The 19856-nt window shown below is 40.3% G+C and overlaps 2 pseudogenes; both read left to right on the plus strand.

Moving 5' to 3' along the window:
- Window positions 1-816: 816 nt before the first annotated feature.
- Window positions 817-985, plus strand: LOC119044779 (40S ribosomal protein S29-like; annotated as a pseudogene).
- Window positions 986-16976: 15991 nt separating this feature from the next.
- LOC119044762 (60S ribosomal protein L22-like) lies at window positions 16977-17350 on the plus strand (annotated as a pseudogene).
- Window positions 17351-19856: the final 2506 nt, after the last annotated feature.

Here is a 19856-nt window from a genome sequence, read left to right on the forward strand (position 1 = left end):
AAGAAAGGCAAATAAACAAACAAACAAAAAAAAAACGTTCCAAAGATTTCAGATAATGCTATGAGCTATAATGGAAATAAATCAGTAAGAGGAGGAATAGAGAGTTACCTTAGAGAGGATGGTCAACAATGGCCACCCTGCATTATTCAGAGCTGCCAAGATATGGAAACAACCTAAAGGTCCATCAGTGGATGAATGGATAAAGAAAATTTGGTATTTGGACACCATCTGATGTTACTCAGCCTTTAAAAAGGACATCCTGACATTTGTGATAACATGTGTGGACCTGGAGGACATTATGCGAAATAAAATAAGCCAAACACAGAAAGACAAGTAATGCATGATTCCATCATAGAAATCATCTCAAATAGTCAAATTCATAGAAGGAAACAGTAGAGTGGTGGTTGCCAGGGGTTGGGAAGTGGGGGATTGGAGAGGTGATAGTCAAGGGTCTAAAGTTTCACTTATTCAAGATGAATAATTTCTGGAGATCTACACAGCAAGTATGATGCTATAACTAACAATATTGTATTACATACTTAAAATTTGATATGAGGGTAGATCTTTTGTTAAGTATTACCACACAAAATGATAATAATAATAATATAGTAATAATAATAATAATAATAAGTGAGACAGAGAAAGCTTTAGGAGGTGATGGATACATTTACAACCTTGATGGTGGTGATGGTTTCACAGGTGTATACTTAAACCCCAAGCTCATTGATGTGTATCTATTAAATTCATACAGCTTTTTACATGTCAATCATACCTCAATAAAGTGGTTAAAAAAACTTTTTGCCTCGTTTCAGCAGAGAGAGCAAGATGGGTCACCAGCAGCTGTACCGGAGCTGTCCTAGAAAATTCGTCCAGGCTTCTCATTCTTGCTGCGTCTGCTCAAACCAGTATGGCCTGATTCAGAAGTGTGTGTCCCCAGGGTCCCCGTCAGTACGCAAAGGATATAGGCTCCATTAAGTGGGACTAAGTGAACTTCTCTGAATGGGTCATTCAAGACATCTACCTTATTGTAGAATGTCTATCTCTTTGCACATAAAATTAAAAAAAAAAGTAGCTGCCCTGGAAAGTAGTGAACATCAGAAGGAGCAGACCTAAAACAGGAATGTACTTGGTGCACCTGAGGAAAGAGGAAGGTCATGTGTCTGATCTGAGTAAGGAAGGTTGAGACACAAGAAAATAAAGTAGGCAGGGCCAGATCACACTGGGCCCTGTGGGCAGCATGAGTTCAGATTTTTTCTCAATGCAATGGGAAGCCCCACATTTTTCTCATATCTTGTTTGTCTCTGGGTTCTTTTTTTGTTTGTTTTTTTGGTGGGAAGGATTTTTCCCTGCACCTGCCCCCTAAGTGTTGCTGTTCTCTCAGCCTCTCTCCCTGGCCTCTTATTCTACTTGGGGGAATCTTGATTGCTCTTGGTTGGCAAAGGAGACCTTTCTCCTGGGCCTTGTGTGTCCTATTCAGTGTGTACCTTCCACCTGTCCATCCCATAGGCTCTTCAAATTTGTGCAAAGTCCCGCCCTCCATCTCTCTAGTTCAGTTAATAACACTACCTGCTGCCCAGACATCCACCGAGAAACCTGAGCATCGTTGTGAGTCCCTTCCTTTCTCTTACCTCCTACAGCCCATCGATGACCAGTTTTTTAAACCTCCTAAATCTCTTTTTACTCACTCTCCTGCCTAATCCAGAAGGTAGCCCTAAACCAGATGACCACTCCTCCATGGATAGCTGCAACAGCCCCCGCATGTGCCCCCCACCCCAGTCCCATTTCCCTTCTTAGTGATGCTCTCACTAAACTTGCTAAAATGTAAATCTGCCAATGATTAACCTGAAAAAGTCTGAACTCATGCCTTCCCCACCCCGTCCTCCTTCTAGGCTTTGGGAGATGCCCAAATAACAAGAGGAAGCCTCGGAAATGGGATTCAGATAGAGAAGGAAATAAGACTCAGCATAATAACATCTAGGAGATATGCCACTCCTTTCTCTTCTTTTTAAACATATTTTAAATTTTTTGAAAGAGGAAGAAAGAAACACTGATTTGTTGTTTTACATATTTATGCATTCACTGGTTGCTTTTTGTACATGCCCCAACTAGAGATTGAATTTGCAACCCAATGTGTTCTTGATGGCCAGCACAAAGGCACATGATGATGTGCCCCTCCTCTCACTATTAAGGTGTCACTGTGCTGCAATAGGCCCTCCGCCCATACACCTCTCCCACCTTTTCTCTCACCTTGCTCGGAATGAATTCTCGTCTTCCTCTAAGCATCTCCTAGCTCATGTTTCTCCAATATTTCTTGCAATGATTTTACCCCATATGACATACTCCCCTGCCTGTCTTCTGGCTATTTATTGTCTAATCACCTTTATGACAAACATTAGATGTTTAAGTATTACGTGATAGGGAGAAAAGCCATGTTTGGGCATCACTCAGTCCAGGATTAAAACTCCAGCTTTACTGTTTACTCACTGTGACACCTTAGCAACTATTTTGTCTCTCTTCTTATCAGTAAAATAGTGATGATCGCTTCTTGCAGTGATCCTCTTTCTGAGGATTAAATGAGCTTATTTAAAGTGCCTGGCACATAGTAGGTACTCAGTAAATATTAGCTGTCTTTCTTGCCCTTGAGATACTCAGTAAGTGTTCTAGTCATTGAATAGCTACTGTTTGGGGGATGTTACTAGCAGTGCCTGTTAGCATTACCTTTCCCTTCCTTCTTGACCTCTCTTTAGTAGTTAACTTGAGTGCAGTTCTAATTTATTATGCATTGGAAGTGATGCATTTTCCATGCAGAGTAACATGCAGGAGCTACCATTTACTGGGTGTCTCCTCTGTGCCTGGCCTTCATTAGGTCCTTTCCAGGTCGTCTCTTGGTTAATATTCACAATGACTCTTGGGGGTCAGCAGTATCAATCACTATTCTATGCATGTCCAAATCAAAGTTTTGAAAAGTTAAATAACTTCCTGAAATCACACAGCCAGTAACTGATAGAGTTAAGATAGAAATTTAGTTTTTCAGATTTCAAAGCCCATGTTTTCTCAAATAGACCACACTTCTGGGGGGCAACAACAGTAACACACCTCCAAGTGCCTAGCTTGGGTGACTGGGGAGGCTGTGCCACTGGATTTTATAGAACACACACTACATTACACCACTCTACCAAGCCAGGGAGATGTAGCAGCTATACTTAATACATAGAAACAAAAAAACAAAAAACAAAGGGAGGCTGCCAAAATGAGGAGACAAAGAAACAAAATGGAACATGCAATCTATCAGATACAGAGTTTAAAACACTGGCTATAAGAATATTCAATGAATTTATTAAGAACACAAATAGCATAAAAAAGTCATAAATGAAGGATGCACTAACTGAAATAAATACTTCACAGGAAATCAACAGTAGAATGGATAAAGCAAAGAATCAAATCAGCAATTTGGGATGTAAGTAAGCAAAGAAACACTTAATCAGAACGACGAAAAGAAAAAAAAAATCCCAAAACATAAGGATAGTGTAAGGAGCCTCTGGGACAACTTCAAACATACTAATATTCATATCATGTGGGTGCCTGAAGGAAAAGAAAGAGAGCAAAAAATTGAAAGTTTATTTGAAAAAATGAAGAGTCCTGGCTGGTATGGATCAGTTGGTTGGAGCATTGTTTCATGAACCAAAAGGTTGTGGGTTTGATTCCCAGTCACAGCACATATCTAGGTTGCAAATTTTGTCCCTGGTTTGGGCAAGTATGAGAGGCAATGAATTGATTTTTTTCCTCTCTCATTGGTGTTACTTTCCCTCTCTCTCTCTCTTACCCTTTCCCTCTCTCTAAAAATCAGTGAGCATGTCCTTCAGTGAGGATTAAAAAATGTAATAATAATAATAAAGGAAACTCTCCTAACTTGGTGAGAGTAATAGACATACAAGTCCCAAACAAGATGAACCCAAAAAGGTCCACGTGAAGACACATCATAATTAAAAGATTAAAGAAGACAAAGAGAGAATCTTAAAAATAGCAAGGGAAAAGCAGTGAGTTACCTACAAAGGAGCTCCCATAAGATTATCAAATGATTTCTCAACAGAAACTGCAGGCCAGAAGGGATTGACAAAAAATATTCAAAGTGATGAAAAGCAAGGACCTACAACCAAGATTACTCTACCCAGTAAAGCTGTCACTTAGAATTGAAGGACAGATAAAGATCTTTCCAGACAAAAAATAGCTAAAGGAGTTCATCACCACCAACCCAGTATTTTATGAAATGTTAAAGGGTCTTCTTTAAAAAGAAGAAAAAATGATTAAAAATCAAGAAAATAGCAATAAATACATATTTATCAACCACTGAATCTAAACAAAATAAAATAAAATAAATGAACAAGCAGAACAGAAACAGACACATGGATACAGAGAACATTTTGACTGGTGCCAGATGGCTGGGGGGTTTGGGGGATGCATGAAAAAGGTAAAGGGATTGAGAAATACGAACTTATTGTTACAGATAGTCATGGGGATGTAAAGTACAGCATTGGGAATATAGTCAATAATATTCTAATAACTATGTGTGGTGTCAGAGGGGTGTGACACTTATCAGGATGATCACTTAGTAAGTTATGTAATGTGCAATCACTAACGTGTACACCTGAAACCATAACAGTGTCAACTGTCATTGAAAAATAAGTTACTTGAAAATGGAAGAAAAGAAAAAATACAATATAACAATAATAGTTATAGTTAATAATTAGTATAGTTAATAGAGATAGTTAACAGTGATCAACTATTTGCTGGGGACTATTATAACTCTGTGCATGTATTAATTAATCTCTACAAATATCCTATGAAGTAATTACTAGTATTAGCCTCTTTAAAGAGAAGAACTGGAATATAAAGAGGCTAAATAACTTGCCCAAATCACTAAAAGCTGAATTTGTTTGTATATATTATATGTTATAAAACATTATAATCATCAATCTATCTTCTGTCTTCAATGAGCATAAGATCCATGATCAAAAGAGAAAAAAGAGAACAAGTAGAAAACTTTTAGAAATCTTGATGTGCTAGAGGGATGCTTGCTATTATGTTGAAATTAAAGTGAGGGGAAATTCTGAGTGTATTCAGGGTTTGAAAAACCGTGAGCAAAAGACTGCTCTGGAACTCTGCAAGTGCAGTGGAGGCCATCACCTCACAGGGGCAGGCTGGATCCTGAGGGTCATATGGAGGGCCAAAGAATTGGGACACTGAAGTCTGTCACCCATCCCCGGAGACCTATAGAATCATCAGCCTTACAAAGATGATTAGCAGCCCAAGAGAGCAAGGACAGACTCTTCCAACCAGCAAGCAGAGCCAACAACTTGCACAATCTCCTAGGGCGTGTGTGACCATGATGTCACCTTGTTTATTCCCCGCATGGGAAATCAGGCCCCACTGGGGCTTGATTAACTGCCAGCCACAGACAGCAAAATGACAATGCATTTTAACTTATTCTTCAGACCATCAGGAGCTCCTCATCTAAAAGTCACTCTGAAGTAAATCACAGGGTTGTTTAATCTTTGCTCTGATTCTGCGATTTAAAAGCAATTCTGTGTCACTTCCCTTCAATCACTGGACATGTCACCCCTTAAGCGCAGTGTGAAAATTGTTCATGCAGACAACATGTGTTCATTGAGAGTCTCTTACATGTCTTCACCAAGTAGGTGCTCAATATATGTGGGTGAATAAAAATGATAGGATCCCAGTGGATTAGGAACTGAATCTAGTTGGGAAGGGGGACATTAAGAAACAATTAGAGTTCTATTAGGAGTTTCTAAAGGAGGTGTACAGAGAGCCATGGGAGCACACAGCAGGGGTCCCAACTCAGTCTCAGGAGAGCAGAGGATTCTTTGCTGCAGAATTGATGTCTTCCTGGGGCACAGAGGTAGAGTAGGAGTGAGGCACACAAAAGAAGGGAAGAATAGCATTATGAAGGTAGGTGACAGCAAAGTTGGAGACATTTCCAATTGTGTAAAGAATAGAGAGCAGACTTCTAGCTAAGATGGAGGAGTAGGTGGAAACCCTGTGCCTCCTCACACAACCAAGTTTAAAGACAACAAAGTTTTAGTAATAAAAACGCAACCAAAACACAGAAAATTGAACTATACGGAAGTCCTAAAACAATGAACCATTCAGCCAGACCGTTAAGAGCGGCGGAGCCAGCGACTGGCAGAGCTGGGTTACGCAGGAAAACTCGGCCAGACTGACCCAGGCTCGCGGGCAGCTGTTGGCAGATCCCAGGCCTGGGGTTGCGATGGGCGGACCCTGTGAGGGCCCAAGGCGGCAGGCTGACCGTGGTCACACATTCACGTGCAGATAAACCAGGCGAAGGAGCAAGCAGTGAGACAAATCGCACAGGCCCTGTGGCAGGAAGCAGCGGAAGGGACCGCCATTGCCCCTTTTTGACCCCGCCCCCACATACAGCTTCACAATCCAGAGACCTGGGTGGCCACACCCTGGTTAACACCTAGGACTCTGCCCCTCATACATACGTAACCTGTGCGAACAGACCAAAACATTATGGCTCAAGGAGAACTCAAAGCCCCAGAGCCAATATCTCTAAGCAACTAAGAGATAGCCAACCTATCAGATGCACAGTTCAAAATACTGGTGATCAGGATGCTCACAGAACTGGTTGATTTTAGTCACAAATTAGAGGAACAAATGAAGGCTAAACTCATTAAAATGAAGGGAAATACACAGGAAACCAATAGTGATGGAAAGGAAACTGGGACTCAAATCAAAGGAGTGGACCAGAAGGAAGAAAAAAATGACTAAACAGAAAAGGATGAAGAAACAAGAATTCAAGAAAATGAGGAAAGGCTTAGGAATATTCAGGATATCTTTAAACGTTCCAACATCCGAATTATAGGGATACCAGAAGGGGAAGAGGAACAGCCATGAGTGGAAAACTTATTTGAACAAATAATATAGGAGAATTTCCCCAATCTGGCAAAGGCAATAGACTTCCAGGAAATCCAGGAAGCTCAGACAATCCCAAAGAAATTGAACCCAAGAAGGAACACACCAAAGCACATCATCATTATATTAGCCAAGATTAAAATGAAGGAGAGAATCCTAGAAGCAGCAAGAGATCAGGGGACAGTCACCTACAAAGGACTTCCCATCAGACTGTCAGCAGATTTCTCAAAAGAGACCTTACAGGCAAGAAGGGGCTGGAAAGAAGTATTCCAAGTCATGAAATCCAAAGACCTACATCCAAGATTGCTCTATCCAGCAAAGCTTTCATTTAGAATGGAAGGGCAGATAAAGTGCTTCTCAGATAAGATCAAATTCAAGGAGTTCATCATCACCAAGCCCTTATTATATGAAATGTTAAAGGGACTTATCTAAGAAAAAGAAGATAAAAAAGATGAACAGTGAAAGGACAGCAAACTCACATTTATTAACAACCACACCTAAAACAAAAGCAAACTAAAAGGACAGCTAGATCAGGAGCGGAACCACAGAAATGAAGATCACATGAAGGGTTAACAACAGGGGAGTGGGAAGAGGAGAAGGAACAGAGAATAAGTAACATAGACGGTAGGTAGAAAATTGATAGGGGGGAGGGGAAGAATAGTATGGGAAATGTAGAATCTAAAGAACTTGAGACACGTGGTCATAAACTAAAGGGGGGCAATGGTGGGAGAGGGGGTGTTCAGGGTGGAAGGGAATGAAGGGGGGAATAGAACAACTGTAATGGCATAATCAATAAAATATATTTTAAAAAAAGAATAGAGATCAATAGGGAGATCAATATAAGGAGAGGCATGACAGCGTGGTCAGGCAGATCACATAGGACTCTGTAGGTCAAGGTAGGATGTGAGGAATTTCAGGGCTTTTTGTTTTTTGAGGACAGTGTAAACATTCAAGGATTTTAAGCAGGGAGTGACATGATTGTATCTGCAGTGTGGGCAATGAATGGACCATCTTGGCTGTCCTGTGGGGAATAAGTGGATTATGTTGGCAGTAGTGTGGGGCATGGATGAAAGGGAGGTAAAAGAAGAAATGGGCAGACCAGGTGAGAGGCTACCATAGCTGTAGAGGTAAGAAATAAAGGTGTCTTGGACTAGGATTGAGGTGGTGGAGATGAAGACAATAAACGAGTTTGAGAGATATTTAAGATCAAGAATTAACAAGATTTGGTAAGATTGCAGGGTGTACTGATGGAAAGCAATTATATTTCACCTTTCTCATAAAAATATTCATCAAGGGATTCACCTGCCTATGCTCAATATTACTTTGCTCCCTTCTAGAGTAGGTGAAACAAGTGATCACCTGTTTAGGAGCTTATAGGTTGATCAATGGGGCTTCCATTCTTTTGGGAAACACTTATTAGGCATCTTTCATGTGCCAAACACTGTTCAAGGCACTGGTAATACAAACATAAATGTGACACCATCTCTGTTTTGAAGTGCTATAGAGGAAAGAGTATCAGAACAGGAAGACATGGGTTCAAATTCCTGTATCATTACCTCTGGGGAAAATTTGATTGAACTACTTTAAACTTTGCAGCCTCAATTTCCTTATTGTAACATGGGGATAAAAATACCTGACTGCCAGAGTTGGTATGTAGATTAATGAGAAAATGTATGGGAAAAAATACAGAGCATTGCTCAATAAATATTCATTCCTCCCACCCCACCCCAGCTCCTCCACCATCCAGGTCTAAGTGTCTAGACAAAAACTATATTCTATAATCAGCTTTAAGAAAGCATTCCTTTGTAGAAGAACCACAAAGAGGTGAGAGCTCTAATAATTATATCTCCAGGAGACATAATTGTAGTCATTCTGGATGGGCAAGCTGCTGCTCTCTCTGGAAGATTTCCAATTAAGGAAATATTACGTTTTCATTCTCAAACACACAAGTTGTTTTCTGTCCTATAATGAAAGCAATTGCCTACTCCTCACCCCAAAGCTGGGACACCTGACTACTGCCATTTCTGACATTACCCCAGCAGCTAGTGAGTATGCATTCCAAGTCAGGGAAAGAGTTCCTGCTGGCACTCCTCTAATGCTAAAGGCAACTCGACTTTTCCTCTTGAGTTCAAACACTACATGAATTAGCTTTCTTTTATTTCCTTCTTTAACTGTTTCCAATGATTTTACTTGTTCACTTTCAATACTTACTTTTTTATTATCTCCACTTTTCATTTCTTCCCATTTTAAAAAATTTTCTTAATTTATCTTTAGAGGGGAAGGGAAGGAGAGAGGGAGAGAAATATCAATGTGTGGTTGCCTCTCCTGTGTTCCCCGCTGGGAACTGGCCTGCAACCCAGGCATGTGCCCTGACTGGGAATTAAACCATGATCCATTAGTTCTCAGGCCTGCGCTCAATCCACTGAGCTACACCAGCCAGGGCATTTTCTCCCCATTTTTATTTTGTTACTTTTTCAGTTCACTGAGAAATTATTGATATATCACTTTAATTTTGAAATCTCTTCTCCTTTTATAAAAAAAAATAGATGCTATTTCTTCCTCTAATCCTAAGAGAACTGTAAACATAATCATTTTAAGGTCAGCTTCTGGTTGCTTCATTATTTTCACTACATTAGAAGTGAATTCATCCCTCAATTGTTGATTTTATTTGGCTCTGTGTTTTAGCATTGATTTTCCTTGTAGCCTTGGGGATTCTGACTTGCACATTCATTTTGAGGGCACATTTCCGCTCCTGACCACCTTAGTCTCTCTGCTGCATTCCTCCTTCTTTGTCCAACAGTTTCTACTTGCTTCTTCCATCAAGTACATCAGGCTCCTAGTCCAGAATTAAGTATTATGTTGGAGAGCCTTAGGCTCTCCACCCATATGGGGGAAATGCAAATCTAGGCACCAACTCACTGAAAAATCTTACTCAGGTCCTGGTTTCACCATCTCACAGGTAACCTACCTTTTTAAGCCATCAGTCTAAATAGCTAACAGTTGCAGATTTCTTACCCTCCTTTAATAGGTGGAAGGTATATGTTTGTGTGTACAAGTATGTGCGTGCGTGTGCATGTGTGTGAACAAAAAGAACACACACTGATTTCAAGCACAGAGCCTGATTCTGGCCTTTCACCATGCTTTGTGCCCTTGCCATTGCTGTCACTACACAAAAGACCAATTCCTGGTCACCTCTGCCTGCTTTCCCATCCAGAGCCCACTAGTCCATTTATCACTTGTGTATGTATTTATGTATTTCATATTTTCTCCACAGAGATATTATACATATATATGTGTATGCATACACACACACACACACACACACACATATATATATATATATATATACACATATATACACACTATGGCTATGTTTTTTCTCTCTTAATATTTTATCTATAATTTTATATATTTGGAGTGGGAGAAAGCCTCAAAGCATGACCTTATGACACTGTCTTCACCAGAAGCCACCTAGATGCTTGGCACATATCTCTGTGAGCCCACATGTTACATGGTATTATACGTGTTTACAGTGCTGACTCCACTGCTTGCCCAAAGTCATAGGTCTAGTTGCAGAGACAGGATTTGAACCTCAGTCTATGGACTCTATTTAGAACACTGAGGAATACAGCCCCATTCATTGCTCCATCATCAGTGCCTTGCACAAGGTCTGACACAAAGAAATGTGTGCTTAGTTAATGTTCTTTAAGTGTCTTAACCTTAGACTCCCATTGCTGTCTTCTAGATTTATCATAATCCTCCTCTGGGCCCCCTAAGCTAACACAGTGTCACTCTCTTAAGAAATGCAAGATCAGTGAACACCTAATTCTTAACTATCCTCTCGTTCTTGTGCCCATGACAAGCATCACAATCAGTCACAGAACTCTCTCTTAATGCCTGAACCTTGCTCCATGATCTGCCATACCTAGTGCTTCAAGCACTTTCTATTAATTGATGAGCATTTGCCTTCTCAGTATAGAAACAAATTTCTCTTTTACCAATTGAAGGCCCTAAAGCTCTCAGAAGCTAAAACATGGAAGCATTAATAAATTATTGGTCTCCTTCTATTGTTCTGGAATTTTTTTACTTCCTACACTAATTTTGTCCTACAATATGAAAACAAACACATTTAGAACTTCCGGTCAGGATAGAGGCATAGATAAACATGGCTTGCCTCCTTGCACAACCACAGCAAAAATTACATCTAGGCTACAAAACAAATATCACCCAGAATCATCAGAAAATTGAGCTTTATGGAAGTCTGACAACCAAGGAATTAAAGAAGCCACATTCATCTAGACAATTAGGAGGCGCAGAGAAGTGGAGGGGTGGAGACATGGAGACTCCCATGGAGAGGCACGGAGACAAGGAGATGAAGAACAGGTGGTTCCATACCCATGTGTGATGGGTAAAAATCAGGAGGGATACCTTAGTAGCAAGGGATCCCAGCCACACACTAGACCATCCAGCCCAGGGTTCCAGTACCAAGAAAATAAGTCTTCATAACTTCTGGCTACAAAACCAGGGTGGTAGAAAAAATGGCAGGATTCTCAGGAGTCTCCTATTAAAGGGCTCACAGTGGACTTAGGATTTACACAGACTCGCTCACTCTGGGCTTTGGCACTAGGGCAACAGCTGGAAGGACATCAATGGCATATGGGGAGAAGCTGAAATGTCTGGCATTGGGGTGAGTGCCAGGGGACAGCTTCCTCCCAGACAAAACTCCAGAGGTTAGGCAGTGGCATTGTATCCTTTCTGAGCACACACACACACACAACCACACAACAACTAAGCAGCAACACCATATTAAAGACTCCGTCAACCTGGTTCACACAGGTTGCCATGCCCTGGAGATTACCTAAGGCTCTCCCCTATCCAATTTGCCAATGTACTTTTCTATAATAGGCCACACTATGGAGACAGGCAATCAAAGCCGTTCTACCTAATACATAAAAACAAACACAGGGAGTCTGCCAAAATGAGGAGACAAAGAAATATGTCCCAAAATGAAAGAACAGAATAAAACTCCAGAAACAGAACTAAACAAAATGGAGATAAGCAATCTATCAGATGCAGAGTTCAAAATACGTTTTTTAGGATGCTCAAGGAACTCACTGGGTACTTCAACAGCATAAAAAAGACTGAGGCAGAGTTCTGCCAAGATGGAGGCATAGGTGGAGACTCCGAGCTTTCTCACACAACCAAGTTTAGACACAACAAAATATTAGCAACAGAAAACACAGCCAGAACACAGAAAATTGAACTTTTTGGAAGTCTGATAACAACAAATTCTTCAGCCTGATCGGTAAGAGGGGCGAAGCCAGCATCTGGCAGAGCGGGGTTGCACAGGAAAACTAGGTCAGACGGACTCAGGCCTGTGGATCCCAGACGTAGGGTTGCAACAGGCGGACCCAGTGAGTGACCGGGGGACCCAGGCAGGGTGCAGGGCTGCGGGTTGACTGTGGTCGCGCATTCGTGCGTGGATAGACCAGTGAGGGAGTGGGCAGTGAGACAGGATCAAGCAGGCCCCAGCAGCGAGAGGCAGCAGAGGAGGCTGCCATTTCCCCGCTCTGACCCTGCCACCACATACAGTGTCACAAACCAGCGACCTGAGTGGCCCTACCCTGGTGAATACCCAAGGTTCCGCTCCTCATACTTAACAGGCACAAACAGACCAAAAATGGCTCAGGAAGATCTCAAAGCCCTAGAGCCCATAAATCTAAGCGACGAAGAAATAGCAAAACTTTCAGATGCACAGTTCAAAACACTGGTGATCAGCATGCTCACAGAACTGGTTGATTTTAATCACAAATTAGAGGAACATATGAAGGCTAAACTAATTGAAATGAAGGGAATGCACAGGAAACCAATAGTGATGGAAAGGAAACTGGGACTCAAATCAAGGGAGTGGACCAGAAGGAAGGAAAAAATGACCAAACAGGAAAATATGAAGAAACAAGAATTCAAAAAAATGAGGAGAGACTTCGGAACCTCCAGGACATCTTTAAACACTCCAACATCCGAATTATAGGGGTACCAGAAGGGGGAAAGGTACAGCCACCAGTGGAAAACTTATTTGAACAAATAATTAAGGAGAACATCCCCAATCTGGCAAAGGAAATAGACTTCCAGGAAATCCAGGAAGCTCAGAGAGTCCCAAAGAAGTTGGACCCAAGAAGGAACACACCAAGGCACATCATAATTACATTAGCCAAGATTCAAATGAAGGAGAGAATTCTAGAAGCAGCAAGAGATAAGGGGACAGTCACCTACAAAGGAGTTCCCATCAGACTGTCAGCGGATTTCTCAAAAGAGACCTTACAGGCAAGAAGGGGCTGGAAAGAAGTATTCCAACTCATGAAATCCAAAGACCCACAACCAAGATTGCTCTATCCAGCAAAGCTTTCATTTAGAATGGAAGGGCAGAGAAAGTGCTTCTCAGATAAGATCAAATTCAAGGAGTTCATCATCACCAAGCCCTTATTTTATGAAATGTTAAAGGGACTTATCTAAGAAAAAGAAGATAAAAAAGATGAACAGGAAAGGACAGCAAACTCACAGTTATTAACAACCACACCTAAAACAAAAGCAAACTAAAAGGACAGCTAGATCAGGAGCAGAACCATAGAAATGAAGATCTCATGGAGGGTTAGCAACAGGGGAGTGGGAAGAGGAGAAGGGGGGAGAAGGTACAGAGAATAAGTAACATAGATGGTAGGTAGAAAATAGATAGGGGGCAAGAATAGTATGGGAAATACAGAATCTAAAGAACTTGAGACACATGGTCATAAACTAAAGGGGGGAATGGTGGAGGTAGGAGGGTGCAGGGTGGAGGGGAATGAAGGGGGGGAATAGAACAACTGTAATGGTTTAATCAATAAAAAAAAGACTGAAGCAGAAATAAAGGTTACACTAAGTGAAATAAAGAAAAATCTACAGGGAACCAACAGTGGATGAAGTGGATGAAGCCAAGAAGCAAGTTGATGATTTGGAACATAAGGAAGAAAAAAAAACCCATTTAGTCAGAACAACAAGAAGAAAAAGAAACAAAAAAAAGCAAGGATAGGATAAGAAGCCCTTTGGACAACTTCAAAGGTACCAACATTCCAATCACAGGGGTGCTGGAAGGAGAGGAGAAAGAGCAAGAAATCGCAAATTTATTTGAAAAAAATAATGAAAGAAAACTTCCCTAATTTGGCGAAGGAAATAGACATATAAGTTTAGGAAGCACAGAGTCCCAAACAAAATGGACACAAAGAGGACCACACCAAGGCACATCATAATTAAAATGCCAAAGGTTTAAGATAAAGAGAGAATATTAAAAGAAGCAAGAGAAAATCCGATTGTTACCTACAAAAGAGTTCCCATAAGACTGTCAGCTGATTTTTCAAAAATAAATTTGTAGGCTAGAAGGGACTGGCAAGAAGTATTCAAAGTGATGAAAAACAAGGACCTAGAGTACTCTATCCAGCAAAACTATCATTTAGGATTGAAGGGCAAATAAAATGCTTCCCAGTAAAAGCAAAGCTAAATGAGTTCATTATCATCAAGCCATTATTACATGAAATGTTAAAGGGACTCATGTAAGAAAAAGAAGATAAAAAAGGCAACAAATTCACAACTATCAACAACTGAATCTAAAAAATAAACTAAGCAAACAACCAGAACAAAAACAGAATTATAGACATGGAGATCATTTGTACAGTTACCTGTTGGCAGGAGAAAGGGGGAGAATTGAGGAAAAGGTGCAGGGATTAAGAAGTACAAATTGGTAGGTACAGAATAGGCAGGGGGATGTTAAGAGCAGTATAGGAGATGGGGTAGCCAAAGAACTTATATGCATGTCCCATAGACATGAGCTAAGGTAGAGGGAGGAATGCCAGAGGGAAATGCAGGATATTCGGTGGAAGGGGGCAAAGAGGGATAAATCAGGACAAATGCAATAGCATAATCAATAAAATATATCTTAGACACACACACGTACACAAAATATATATATATATATATATATATCTTTAAAAGGAGCCCTGGCTGGTGTAGCTCAGTGGATTGAGCAGGGACCTGTGAAGCAAGGGGTCACTGGTTTGATTCCCAGTCAGGGCACATGCCTGGGTTGCAGGCCAGGTCCCCAGTAGGGGACACATGAGAGGCAACCACACACTGATGTTTCTCTCCCTGTCTTTCTCCTTCCCTTCCCCTCTCTCTAAAAATAAATAAATAAAATATTGTTTAAAAAATTTTTTTAAAAGGAGGAAAAACCAACACATCTACAAATAATACAATTCTGTGATCCTGTGTTATCTGCAAATAGCCCACAACTGAGAACATTATCTGTAATTTTCTATAATGTTACCTTGTATTTGAATAACATTCACTTTCTCTTATATAATTTCATACTAAACCAAAGTAGGTTTTATTGTTTATTTTTTACAGATGAGGAAACTGAAGCACAGAAAGGTTAAGTGGCTTGGCTGACCTCACACAACAGGTAACCTGCAGAGCCTGTACCAAAGCCCAGATCTTTTCATTTCTAATCTTTGTATTCCCTATTATATCACCACTATTTCTATTGTTCAACTGTTTTTCTGAAACTATTCCCCCCTTTGTTCCCCTCCAACCTGCACACCCCCTCCCCCACCATTTCCCCCTTTAGTTCATGAACACGTGTCTCAAGTTCTTTAGATTCTATATTTCCCCTACTATTCTTACCCTCCCCCCTATCTATTTTCTACTTACTGTCTATGCTACTTATTTTCTGTACCTTCTCCCCCCTTCTCCATCTCCCACTCCCCTGTTGCTAACCCTCCACGTGATCTTCATTTCTATGGTTCACTCCTGATCTAGCTGTCCTTGAAACAATATTTTTCAAGTGCTGGACACATAAAGATGACCTTCAGAATTATTTTTTCTTTCAGTATTATATTTGACTAATATGATAAAACATTCACAAAGTCACTGTTTTTTTATTTATTATGGATCCTTATTTTTTGTTGTTATTGCCCTTTTGTTTTCTACATTTGATAGGTTCAGTACTGTGCATGCCTGAGGACTGGGACTGTTCTGCGTCCTCAGCGAGGGGCCAGGCCCCGACACATGTTTGCACAACTGTTTCAAACAGTTATCCCCAAGGTTATATAACCTTAATGCTCAGGTGTGTGCTCAGCTTCCAAAGTCACATCATCTTACTTTTTAAAAAATAAAGATGACTGAGAAAATATATAACCAAATTTAAGTTGTATATAAGCCTTTTCATACATGACACCATAAATCACACATGTTTTAAAAAATACCTTTTTAAAGAACAGGTATCCTGAGTTTTAGCAAGGAAAATATAGTCACTGTGGGATCACAATTTGTGTAAAATGCTTTGTGACTCACCCAACCTCTAGCTGACGTCAGAATGCAAACCTTAGCTGGTCTCATCCTTCCTGTGGCTTTTCCACATTGTTGGTAGCTTTCATTTAAAATAATATTAGCTTGAGCTTCCAGTGAAACCAGGCCTTTGTTCTCCTGTGATTGTTCCTCTAGCAAAACTGACAATAGAAGCCTTTTCTCTGGCTCTGGTTAAGTACAAACCCATTACCAAGTGGATTCAAGGACCTACTGGGCTCAAAGCTTTTACCACCTACCTCAGTCACCTACAAATATGTCAGGCACAGCAGTGTATAAACCACCATCCTGGTATTATCGTTGTTATAATATCTACCACTTACTGAGTCCTTACTATATGGCAGATATTCTACTGAACCTTTTCCATGAATTAGCTATTCATGTAATTTTAACCTTCACAACAACTCTATGGAATAGATTCTATAATTTTCTTTCTACAGATAGCTAACTTGAAACTTAATGAAGTTAAGAAACTTATCCAATGCCACAGAGCTACAAGAAGTAAAGACAGGATTCAAACACAGGTCACTTCTGTTTTTGAATCTTCATGATACTCACATTAAATATTAAGTATATGTAATACACACACAGAGAGAAATATAGAAATTGGCCCTTTCTGTCTCTGCAGCCACATGGTTCCTGTGAAAAAGCTCGTGGCAGAGAGGGGCAAAAGAAAGAAACAAGTTTTGAAGTTCACCCTTAACTTCACTCACCCTGTAAAAGGTGGAACTGTGGATGCCACCAATTTTGAGCAGTATCTTCAGGAGAGAATCAAAGTGAACAGAAAAGCTGGGAACCTTTGTAGAGGGGCTGTAACCATTGAAAGAAGCAAGAGTAAGATCACAGTAACTTCTGAGATGTCTTTTTCCAAAAGGTATCTGAAATATCTCACAAAAAAATTTTGAAGAATAATCTACATGACTGGTTGTGTGTCAACAAAGAGAGTTACAAATTGGGTTACTTCCAGATAAACTAGGATGAAAAAGAAGAGGAGGAGAAGGATTAAAACTCATCTATCTGACACACACAAGCTCTTAAATAAAACCTAAAAACCAAAAGGAAGGAGGAGGAGGAAGTTGACTTGTATGATGATATAAAATCATATTTTGCATATTTATTTAAACATAAGTTATGATTTTATGGCTTTCTTTTTTTAAATATTTTATTTACTTTTAGAGAGAGAGGAAGATGAGAGAGAGGGGGAGAGAAACATCAATGTGTGGTTGCCTCTCATGCACCCCTCACTGGGGACCCAGCCTGCCACCCAGGCATATGACCTGACTGGGAATCCAACCAGTAACCCCTTGGTTCACAGGCTGGCACTCAATCTGCTGAGCCACACCATCCAGGGCAATTTTATGGTTTTCTTTTCACATTTTGGAGTCAATAAATATTTCTGGTGCATCCAACACTTCAGTCAGCCCTGGAAAGATTCATAGGATCTGTGAGCTAGACCTATGGTTTCTAAAAGGTGAAAGATGCCATCAAATAACTACAGCATTTAAAGAACATGTTGCTCTGGGAAATTCTTATTTCAGAGGGCAAGGAACAGGAAAGAGACAGAGTATGTTTTTAAATTTTTAGATCAATGTAGATATACCTGCAGTTGTAATAAATAATAGAGAGAGATCTCATGTACCTTTTACCCAGTTTCTCCCAAGGGTAATATCTTGTAAAACTGTACAATTTCCCAATTAGGATACTTACTTGATAGAATTCACAGATTGTAGCTCTCATTCAGTGTGGCATATTTTCTTTTAAAACACTTATAACCTACATACCATAAAATTAACTCATTTAAAGTACACAGTTCAATGATTTTAGCATATTCAGCGTTGTACAACCATTGTCACTACCTAATTCCAGAATGGTTTCATCACTCCCAAAAAGAAACTCCCTATCCATTAGCAGTTAATGCTCATTTCTTTCCCCACCCCTAGCCTCACTGAAAACAGACCATCACTGTTCTGCTTTCTGTCTCCATGATTGGCCTATTCTGGATGTTTCATATAAAAGTAATCATACATATGTTGCCTTTTGTGCCTGGCTTCTTTCACTGAGCATAATAATTTCAAAGTTCATCCATCTTATAGCATGAATCAGAATTACATTACTTTCTCAGGCTGAAAAATATTTCATTGTGTGGAATTACCACACTTTATTTGTCCACTTACCAGCCAATGGATGTTTATGTTGTTTCTGCTGTTTTGCGATTATGAATAAAGTTGCTATGAATATTGCTGTACAAGTTTTTTGTGTGGACATACGTTTTCATTTCTGTTGGTTATATACGCAGGAGTGGAAGTGTTGGGTCATAGGGTAACTCTATGGGACTACCAAACTACTTTTTATAGCATCAGTATCACGTTGCAGTCCCACCAGCAATGTAAGAGGGTTCCAATTACTCCACATGCTCACCGCCACGTTATGTCTTTTTGATTATAGTTCTCCTAGTGGGTGTGAAGTGGTAACTCATCATGGTTTTGATTTGCTTTGCCCTAATGGCGAATGATGTTGAGTAGTTTTTCATGGGCTTATTGTCCATTCGTACATCTTCTTTGGATGGAGGTGGGATATGTTTTAAAGCTCTGAATGTACTTGATGGTAAAGTAAATGTGACAATGTGTTTACTGCATCTTGATGTTAGAAAAAATGTATTTCATACATTTACATATTCACTCATTAGAAATCTTCCAAGCACATATGATATTCCAGCTACCAGAAGTACAGAGAGAAGAAGAAATTAGACAGTCAGTCATGAGAAGGGGCATAAATAAGGTTCTGGGCACTTTTATAAAAATCTCTTTCTGACTTTTCATCCCAATGATTCATCTACATTCCTGGCAGGAGCAGGAAGGCAGCGAGATAAGGTCCTTGATCTCTAATAGCTTACTCTAGTGGGGAATACAAACACATGAACACATCACTGCAATCCCATATGGTCAATACAATGGCAGTTGTTTATCTAAAGAGCTATGAGAGCATAGGGGAGGAAGGAATTAATTATGCTAGGCATCTAGGAAGGATGCATAGAAGAGGTGATATTTGAATTTGGTGTTACAGGATGTTTAGACATTTGACAGAGGGAGAAAGCAGAAGCGCATTCTAGGCATCAGGCAGAACATGAAGTGAGGTGGAAGGCGCAAAGTACGAGTGAATGGGAGTGTGGGCCAGGCTGTGTAGAGCCACATAAAGGAGCTTCTATGTACAATGTGGATTTAGATTTTTTAAAAAAGATTATTTATTTTTAGAAAGAGGGGAAGGGAGGGAGAAAGAGAGGGAGAGAAACATTGATGTGTGGTTGCCTCTCATGTGGCCACCACTGGGGACCTGGCCCACAACCCAGGCAATGTGCCCTGACTGGGAATCGAACTGGCAGCCCTTTGGTTTGTAGCCCATGCTCAATCCACTAAGCCACACCAGCCAGGGTTAGATTTTTTTTTTTTAAGCAGAATGGTGTGATTGGATCTGAAGTTTAAGAGATTACTCTGGGGACAGCCTGTAGATGAATT

The sequence above is a fragment of the Artibeus jamaicensis genome, unplaced genomic scaffold, assembly GCF_021234435.1.
Source record: "Artibeus jamaicensis isolate MK-2021 breed Jamaican fruit bat unplaced genomic scaffold, CSHL_Jam_final contig_519, whole genome shotgun sequence".
Lineage (NCBI taxonomy): Eukaryota > Metazoa > Chordata > Mammalia > Chiroptera > Phyllostomidae > Artibeus > Artibeus jamaicensis.